This window comes from Panthera pardus, unplaced genomic scaffold, assembly GCF_024362965.1.
Source record: "Panthera pardus isolate Hobbes unplaced genomic scaffold, ASM2436296v1 HiC_scaffold_13, whole genome shotgun sequence".
Classification (NCBI taxonomy): Eukaryota; Metazoa; Chordata; class Mammalia; order Carnivora; family Felidae; genus Panthera; species Panthera pardus.
In genome coordinates this window covers 114770139-114780918 of record NW_026526688.1, presented here as the reverse complement: position 1 = coordinate 114780918, position 10780 = coordinate 114770139, and positions in this window count along the sequence as shown.

The following is a 10780-nucleotide window of genomic DNA, read 5'->3' as shown; positions in this document are numbered from 1 at the left end:
ACAGCCAGTCTGGTATTTTTATTATAGCTGCCTACATGGCTGCTCCCTAATCTCATCACCCAGTTCATTCCCTCCACAGCCCTCCCTACTATCTATGGTTATTCTGTTTATTTAAACCCTTAGCTTCTACAATCTGTTCCCCTTCCCCTTCTACAATCTGATGTGCAAGTTTTTAATTTGGATGAAGTCCAATTGGTCTATTTTTTCTTTCATTGCCTGTGCCTTTGATGTCCCATCAAGAAATCCTTGCCAAATCCAATGTCATGAAGACTTTCCCCATCTTCTAAAAATTTTAGGGTTTCATCTTTTGTGCTTAGGTCTTTCATCCATTTTGAGCTGATTTTTGTACGTGGTGTAAGGTAAGATCTAACCTCATTCTTTTGCACGTGTCTACTGTTTCCCCAGTGCCATTTGTTGAAAAGACTGTCTTTTCCCTGTTGAATGGTTTTGGTACCCTTGTCAAAAATCATTTGACCATATATAGGAGGATATATTTCTGGGTCAATACTATATTTTAAAAGAATGAGGGGTGCCTGGGTAGCTCAGTTAAGCATTCAATCTTGATTTTGGCTAAGGCTATGAGCTCATGGTCCTGAGGCCCAGCCCTGCAGCAGGCTCCATGCTGGGCATGAAGCCTGCTTAAAATTCTCTCTCTCCCTCTCCCTTTACCCCTCCCCCACATGTGTGCACACACACTGTAGTCCAAAAAAAAAAAAAAAAAAAAAAGCTCTAAAATATAATCACTAAACAGTTTTGTACTGATACCAGAATATTCAGATAAATCAATGAAACAAAATAGAGATAGCAAACCCATATCCTCTAGTATAAAAGTGGCATTACACCATAAAGGAACAGGAAATAAGGTCATAAAACAAGTGCTAGGCCAATGGTTAATTATTTAGAAAATCAAAATAACACATTTTCCCTCTTCTCATATACCCAAATCCCAAGAGTTAGGTCTAAAAAATAGAAATAATATTGTATGTATCTATGAAACTTTTGATATGGGAATGGGAGCTAATTTTCTCAGTGTAAAAGAGTAACAGATTCAATCACAAAAATAAAAGCACAGTAGATTTGATGACATAAAAACAGAGAACTTCTGTGTTCCAAAATGACAGTTGGCAAATCATGAAAAATAATTATATCAGCCTTGAAAAAAATTTAATATTCTTAATAGAGTGCTTATGATTCAGTGAGTAGAAAGCCCAGTTTTAAAGATAGGTGGGGGCTCAGTGGGTAGAGCATGTGACCCTCGAGAGAGTTCAACCCCATGTTGAATATGGAGCCCACTGACAAAGTAAATAAAATAAAAATAAGTAAAAGATACACAAAATTTTGAAAATACAAATGGCCAATACATGAATAAATGTTAAAATTCATCAAAAATGCGACTAAAACAGATACCAATTTTTGCCCATCAAATTTAAAAGATATTTTTAAAGAGAAAAATACCAAATATTGATAAGGGAGAAGCATTCACACACTGCTGTTGGCCATATAGACTGGAGCTACATTTCTGGAGGAAAATTTAAGAATATGCATGAAGGTTTTTAAAGTATTTGTTCCTAAATGCAGAGTGGTATCCTACATTGGATTTTGGAAAAGAGTACCACGTTAACAGACAAACCTGCAAAACCCAATGAAGTCTGGAGTTTAGTTAATAGCATTGCCTTCAGTGTCTTCATTTTTGACAAGTGTACCGTGGTTATGTAGAATGTCAAAATTAGGGGAAGCTGGGGGAAGGGAATACACGAACTGTCTGCACCCTCTTTGCAACTCTTCTGTCAAATATGTCAATCAAAATGCATTCCTCCCAGAAGTTTTTTTAAGTAAATATTTATCCCCTTTGGCTCAATAAATTCTACTCCTAAGATATAACTATGGCTGATGATGAGAGATCAAAATAGTTTTGGATAAGTTATTCGTTATTCATTGCAGTGATATATTTGATAACCAAAGATAAAAGGAAAGAAAAGCAAAGCATTCCAAATGCTCAACACTATGGGCAATGTAATAGCCACATTCATGCATGCATAAGATAATTATGAGAAATGTTCTACATATTGGGGCATAGAAGCAACCAAAACAAAGGTCTTTGACATTAATGAGCTTAATTTCCAGAAGAGAAAAAAATGACAGCAAATAAGATAAAATGTGTAGCATATTAGTCATAAATGTTAAAGATAAAAATAAAATCAGGGAAGGGATGCAAAATGCCAGGGAGAGATTGCACTTTCAGGTAAAGAGATCAGAGAAAACCTCACTGGGAAGCTGATATTTGAGTGAAGACCCAGGGGAAGCAAAGAGTGAACCCTGGGGAGCATGGAGGCAGAAGGAGCAGCAAGTCTGCAGGCCTTACTGCAGGCATGTGTCTGAAATGTTCAAGGAACAGAACATCTGGAGCAGAGTGAACAAGGAAAATGGTAGTAGGAGAGGAGACGATAAAGTTGCAGGAGAGGGCAGATGATATAGATAGTGGCTCAATCTGAGTGAGATGGGAGCCATGGAGGGTTTTGAATAGAGAAGGGACATGACATGACTTACAATTGGATTCTCTCTGGCTACTGTGTTAAGAAAAATCAGAATGGGGGTGGGGGGAGAATAATTGGAATGGGGACAAGGGTGGAATAATAGAGTATTATCTAACAACTGTTAATAACATTTAATGGCATCAAAAGTGCTCAAAATATTGCATTATAATTTTTAAAGGAATTTTAAGCAGCTCCTGGTTGGCTCAGTTGGTTAAGCGTTCGACTTTGGCTCAGGTCATGATCTCATGGTCCGTGAGTTCGAGCCCCACATCGGGCTCTGTGCTGACAGCTTGGAGCCTGGAGCCTGCTTCGGATTCTGTGTCTCCCTCTCTCTCTGCCCCTTCCCCACTCATGCTCTTTCTCTCTCTCTCTCTCAAAAATAAATAAACACTAAAAAATTTTTTTAAGGAATTTTGAAAGGAAGACATAAATCTAAACACATTATGATACGTCCTTCTAAAATTATACACTGACAGAAATGTGGATAGTAAAACTATGGTTAATTTTTGTTTTGCTCTTGTCTATGTTTCTCAACTTTTCTGTAATGAACATCTTTTCCTTTAAAACTAAATGAATAAGGGGCGCCTGGGTGGCGCAGTCGGTTAAGCCTCCGACTTCAGCCAGGTCACGATCTCTCGCGGTCCGTGAGTTCGAGCCCCGCGTCAGGCTCTGGGCTGATGGCTCGGAGCCTGGAGCCTGTTTCCGATTCTGTGTCTCCCTCTCTCTCTCTGCCCCTCCCCCGTTCATGCTCTGTCTCTCTCTGTCCCAAAAATAAATAAAAAACGTTGAAAAAAAAAATTTAAAACTAAATGAATAAATAATATCCACCATATTATGAATTGCTCACCTGTAATCAATTGAGTATGATTATGATTTCTTAGAGCATAGAGCCTGTTTGGTTCAAGATACTTTAATACTCATCTGTAAAATGAAAGCTTTTATAGTTCTTGATAAAGCATACTAAGCATTGTTAATGGAAACTTTGTTAGTCTAAAATGATGCGAGGCTAGGATTTTTATACTATAGAATTTTAAAGCTAAAAGGAAATTTAGAGATGATTTAATTTGGTCTTCTAATAGATGAGGAGATGTAAGGATCAGTAATGAGATGACCAGCCCACGCATTCTTGGATTCAGATACCTGGTCTGATCCCACCATTCGGTCAAGAAAAATTGATAGCAAGATGCCAAACTTTAAGAACCTACCTAAAACATCAAAGGCAGGGTTCCTATTTCTTATTATTTCAAGTCCCTAAGTCAAATGGCATTGTTTTAAATATTCATCTATTTGAAGCCAATTACTTATTCGTTTAAGAAATATGTTCAGTGGCTAGTATATGCCAACCTCTGTGAAAAACTTTAAGAAGAACTTTGCCTACGTGAAAAGCTATGCTTGTACACTTAAGAAAAAAAAAAAAAAAAGAAAGAGCTTAAGGAATTTTCTTTAAAAATAAAAAGTACTACCACTATCAGATTTTTAACACTCTATTAACTGTGTATTGAAAAAGCTCTTTGCTGCCCCATTGTGGGGAAATAAAGATCTTCCCATTAAACATCTTAAAGGCAAGAGTTACATTGGAAATTAAAGATAATTTCTCTGGGGGCCTGAGATTAGCTTAATACCATTTAGTCATGTGAGTGGTAAGTTCTTTCTGCTCTGTTAATAAGACACGTAATTGCATAGAAAACAATAAGGCCCTGCTTCTTTCAGGAATCTTCTGATGATGGATGTAGGGGTAAGTTGTAGACAAAAACTTCTAAAGGACCAGGGCTCAAGCTGGTGAGAGTTGTTGCCTCAGGTGAGTGTACCTGGGTAGAAAGCCAAACACAGCGGGGTAATGAGGACAGGACCAGGGGCATGGCACACTTCAGACCCAAGTGTCCCTGCAGTAGCTGACCACATGACCCCTCTGGGCCTCAGTTTCTTCATTTGTCAAAGATTTGGAGAGAGAGAGAGGATCTCTCAGGACTTTGCACAGCTTTGCTATTCTACCGTTATGGCCTCCCACATTGAGAATCTTGGCTGTGCCCAGGAACTATTAACCTAATATCCTCCCCACCCCCCAGGAGGGAGTTGTGACATTTCTGGGCATCTTTCTCCTCCCTGCTTTTCTGCTATTCATCTACTGTGGGCATATCCAGGAATAAAAGCAGGCAGTAGAAAGAGGACTGAACTGGAAAACAGTGCCTGGATTGAAGCCTTGGTTCTATAATTACCTTCTCTGTGTAACTTTTGCTAACCACTTAACCCCTCTGGGCCTTGATTTTTCCTGCTGTCACAGAATAGAGTTCAGCTAGATCTGTGATGCTTAACTCTAGCATCATTCGAGACTCATCTGGGGAGTTTGATAAAAATGATGATGCCAAGGCTCCACCTCAAACCAGTTAAATCAGAATCTCACCAGTAGAGGGATCTTACTGGGAGGATAGAAATGTTTTAAAACTGATTTATAGTGATGGTTGGTAAAAATCACTGATTTGCACACTTGAAATGTGTGATAATATAAAATAAGTCTTTTTCCCAACAACTAGCATAACCTGAAATATGATAAGAACTTAAGAAATTGAGTCAATGGTATTTCATTGACTAGAAGTCTAAAAACAAAGATGTAAACAATGTTTTTTTAATAATAAATAATCTCTAGGATAAAATATTTTTAAAATTCATATTTATTTATTTTTGAGAGAGAGACAGAGCATGATCAGGGGAGGGGCAGAGAGAGAGGAGGACACAGAGTCTGAACCAGGCTCCAGGCCTTGAGCTGACAGCATAGAGCCTGATGTGGGGCTTGAACCCACAAGCTGTGGGATCATGACCTGAACCGAAGTTGGATGCTCAACCAACTGAGCCACCCAGTGGCCCCTAGGATAAAATATTTAAAAAAAAATTTTTTTTAATGTTTATTTATTTTTTGAGAGACAGAGACAGAGCATGAGTTGGGAAGGGGACAGAGAGAGAGAGGGGGGGAGTCACAGATTCTGAAGCAGGCTCCAGGCTGGGAGCTGTCAGCACAGAGCCTGATGTGGGTCTCAAGCCCATGAACCATGAGATCATGACCTGAGCCGAAGTCAGCTGCCTGACCACCTGAGCCACCCAGGCGCCCCTAGGATAAAATATTTTTAACATTTAGGCCAAACATTGTGTTTGAGATAAAGGATAATTGAAATGGCTTTATCTAGGAACCAAGATGAAAATTTTAAAAACAGATCTCAAAAGTGCAAGCAAATAAAAGCAGTCTCCTAAGCTGAACACGCTTCAATACTATATGTAGTTTTTCCTCTTTTCTTCCTTTTATTTTTTATTATGGACATTTACTATGGACCATACATACAGAAGTTAAGCACAAATCTTGTTTCATCTATACCCAATCCACATTCCACCATCCCCATTCTACACTGACTTATTGGGAAGCAAATCTCAGACATATCATGTGAACATATTCAAATGCAAATTTTACCTTGATGGCTCAAATCTAGTTGTAGTTATATTTCAAAGAAAAATTGACAAACAGTACAAATATATTCATATAATAATCTAGGAAATTTCAGAATGTCAAAGAGTAGAAGGACATGGTTACACTATTTGTAATTCTCATTTTTATGATTAAATTATAAGTGTAACAACTGTAAGAATGTTATTGAATGTTGTATTTCTTATAGTTTCTTCTTATTCAGTCTTACTACTCAGACTTTTCTTTAGTTACTGTGTGTGTTTTATTTAAAAGGAAGTTTTACACAAGGAATATACCAATTTGGCATTTCGAATTCTAAATTCTGTTCTTCTCCCGTCATGTTCTGTTTAGTAACATTTTTCCGTATTTTTTCCAGTCTCAGTTTGTTTAGCAACCTTCTCCCCACCTGATACGCAAAGGCTTGAGGTAAGTTGTCAATTAGTATAGTGTTTGAAAGATCTTTTCAAAGGATATTTAAGTCCTTATATAGTTTCCTTGTACACAAACACAATGTTCATGGCAAAGCCAGTGCCTAAACATAGAAATAAAAACTAAATTAACTAAAACCTCAATAAATCTCTTATTTAAAAAGAGAGATTGGGGCACCTGGGTGGCTCAGTAGGTTAGGTGTCCGACTTTGGCTCAGGTCATAATCTCATGGTTTGTGATTTCGAGCTCCACATTGGGCTCTGTGCTGACAGCTGGGAGCCTGGAGTTTGCTTTGGATTTTGTGTCTCCCTCTCCCTCTGACTCTCCTCTGCTCATGCTCTGTCTCTCTCTCTCTCTCTCAAAAAAAAAATAAACATTTAAAAATTTTTAAATAAAAAAAAGAGAGATAGAGATATAGACAGAGATATGGCAACTAAATGCTAAACCTGACCCTAGATTGGATTCAGTACTAGAAGGAAAAAAAAAATATATGAGTGATATTATTGGATCAATTAACTAAACTGGAATACAGGTGATCAATTAGATAGAAATGTTGTAACATTTAAATTTACTAATATTAAATTTATTAAATTTACTAATGTTGATAACTGTACTATGGTTATGTGAGAGAATTGCCCAACTCTTAAGAAATATACGTTGAAATACTAGATGAAGAACAATGATGTGTGTAACTTACCCACAAATGGCTCAGATAATATATATATATATATGTATATATATATATGTATATATACATATACATATATATATATACATATATATAAATTTCTATGTGTTATACATATCTTAAATATTATGGATAGATATAGATATATAGATAGGTAGAAATAGATAATAGATAAGATAAAAATGATAAAGCAAATATATAAAGTATTAACAATAGGTAAACATGGGTAAGAGGTATATGGGTTTCTTTGCATTATTCTTATTCTTGCAATTTTTCTGAGTTTGCAATTATTTCTAAATAAAAATGGAAAAAATTTAAATATAATTGTGACCATGACTCCCATAAAAAGGTCCACCCTGATCTGGTCCCTGCCACCTTCCAATCTCAACTTTATTCACTCCAAAGAACCCTATGCTTTGGTTATTCTTTTTTTTTTTTTTCTTAAGTTTATTTATTTTGAGAGATAGAGAGCAGGGGAAGGATAGGGAGAGAGAGGAAGAGAGAGAATCTGAAGCAGGCTCCACACTGTCAGCATAGAGCCTAACGGGGGTCTCAAACTCATGAACCGTGAGATCATGACCTGAGCCCAAGTGGGATGCTCAACCGACTGAGCCACCCAGGCACCCCAAGAAATTGCTTATTATTTCTAAAATCAATCATTTTACTTTTTTAAAAGTTTACTTATTTATTTGAGAGAGAGAGAGAGAGAGAGCAAGCAGGGGAGGGGCACAGAGAAGGAGAATCCCAAGCAAACTCCACACTGTCAGCACAGAGCCTGATGTGGGGCTCAAACCCACGAACTGGGAGATCATGAGCCGAGCCAAAGTTAACCGACTGAGCCACCCAGGCACTCCCAATCATTTTACTTTTAAAAATAAGCCAGAAGTCACTGTCAGCCTTAACTCTAAATATCTGACTGAAAATCTCTGAGAATTGTAGTTAGTTAAAAATGTATTTTAGCCTTGAACTCATTTATAAATAAGCTAGCATTTGGGGTCTTTATGAAAAATAAGTAAGAAGTTAGAAAAAGCAGGGGCACCTGGGTGGCTCAGTCAGTTAAGCATCAGACTTTTGATCTTAGCTTAGGTCTTGATCTCAGGATCGTGAACATTGGGCTGCATGCTGGGCATAGAGCCTACTTAAAAAAAAAAAAAAATTAAGAAAAGCAACTTTGGTTTTTATGGCTAGAATTTAAGGTACTTGTGAAAGAATAGAAGGAAATAGATGAATTTAGAATGTTGAGGCAAGGACTTAGAAGTTTAGTCTTTATCCTGTGAATAAAGTTTTTTAAAACGAGGGGAGTAAAGTGATCTAGCACCAGGGACACTAAGAAGGATGGAGTTATGAAAAGGGACTTGAGGTCAGAGTGGATTCAAATCTGAGCCTGGCCAGTTATTAGGTAAATTACGTTTAATAAACGATTTGACCATTCAGAACATTGGTTTCTTCACCCTTAGAGGAGGATAGCAGTGATAGTCTTAGGGTTGTTACAAAGAGAGGCCAAACAGTGGTCAAGAACACGAGCCCTGAAACACACTGCAATGGGTTTGAATTCTTCCTGTGCCAGTCATTAGCTGTGTGACTTTGACTACGTTACTAAACTTCTCTGTACCTCTGTTTCTTAATCTATAAAAGCAGGGTACCCTTAGTACCTACCAAAAGTGTCATGAGGATTTGATGAATTTTCCAAGTAGAGGGGAAATAGAGGGAGAGAGCCGTTAGCTGTGTTGGGATGTTGGACTGCCAGCATGGTAAAAGCCAAGGCACGTATTTAAAGTCAGCCATGATGCTTTTTTTCCTCCCTAAAATCTCAAGATGATGAAAGTATTTGTAAAATTGTTCAATGTTATTAGAGATTTGCCTTGTGTGTTTTATAAATCATTCTGAGAGCATCTTTCAGTAGGGTATACAAATAACTGTGCCCGTCTCAAACTAGCCATGTCTTGCTTATGCAAATCTTATGATTATTTCCTCGAAAACCATGCTGACAAGTGTGACACTGTCAACCGTCATTAATTTCGCAGTCAGCAAACTTCTAGCTGAACTTTCTCGGCTTTGGTCTTGTGCCACCCTAAGCAGGCACAGGTTCTGGTTTTCTACCACACGAGACCTAAAAACTGCTCAAAACAGGAGAGGCAGCATTACTTTTTCACTCTTTCACCAGTAAGCCAGAAATCATTAATTTCACACAATTATAAGGAAAAGTCTAATTTACTCAATGAAACTTGTCTCCATTAATGCTCCTGATTATTAACACACTGTCCTTGGGGCAATGTGTCTATCACATGACAATGGGAAGACTTAAGTGTCAGCTCAGCTCTCTGCCTGCCTGTTTCATAAAGCAGGATAGCTGGGAAGGCTTTCACATTTTTTGTCGATTGCTGCCTTGTTGGAGGCAAAGGACCTACTGTACTCCCTGATTGTGCCACTCTTAGGGCCCCCCACCATGCATACTTTCAAATAATGCTTCTTTGAAATGTATTTTTTTAAGTATTACAATTATCCATTTATGAGACAAAAATAAAAGCAGTCATCACTTACTCCACTCTCTGTGCCAACCTTTCCCTTTGCTGTCTCTGAATCGGTTCAGTGACCAGGGTCATGCTTCCCAGTACCCCCCTCTCTTTGCAGAGGGAAATGAAGCACGACCCCAGGAACAGGATGAAGGTGCCAGTCAGGGACCACAGAAACCATTACTGGATGCCTGAAAGGCCAAGGCCACCCTTGGGAAAAGACTTGCAGTCTTAATAAAAGAATGATTCTATTGTAAGTGTCATTTGATCAGGACTGGGCTGGAGTAGGCAGGGTAGGGTGGACCTCCAGCTTCAGAAGACTGTAAACTGGGGGAAGACTCTTCGTATGGAACAGCTGGAAAGGTATACAACCATTTCTTTTGATTGACAAGGACACTGGAACCCAGTAAGAGCAATTGCTGCAGTCATACCATACAGGAGTGACAGAGCCAGGACTAACTCTCACTGCTGTGCTCCTTTGTTTTACATCACACTCTTAAATAATACAGCCTCAGATTTGAGAGTCACTAAAAACATGGCAGTGGTTATTCTTTCTTCCCAGAGGAAAACAAATCACAGATCTGAAAATGTAGCATTCTGAGGCACTGTTTTACATTACACACATTTTAATTAAGAAGTGTTTGTTAGGGGCGCCTGGCTGGCTCAGTCGGTTAAGCGTCCGACTTCGGCTCAGGTCATGATCTCGGGGTCCGTGAGTTCGAGCCCCGCATCGGGCTCTGTGCTGACAGCTCAGAGCCTGGAGCCTGTTTCAGATTCTGTGTCTCCCTCTCTCTGACCCTCCCCCGTTCATGCTCTGTCTCTGTCTCAAAAATAAATAAACATTAAAAAAAAAAATTAAAAAAAAAAGAAGTGTTTGTTGTGACAACACTAATTAAAATGTTTGACTTTGTCTTAAACACAACTTACAAATGAGAACAGAAAGTTAAAATCCACCTGAAGAATCATCCATGTATCCTTCTATTCTACCATCCCAGCTTCACTGCTAACCACACCTAATTCCTCTCTATTTTCCCCCGGAGATATTTTGTTTCTGCCTTTGCATGTGCTGCTTCCTCTACCTAGAATTCTCTCTTCTTCATAAATTGACTTGTTCTTCAAGTTACTAGGTTTCTCTGTGTAACTTTTTCCATTTCTAGTCTCATAT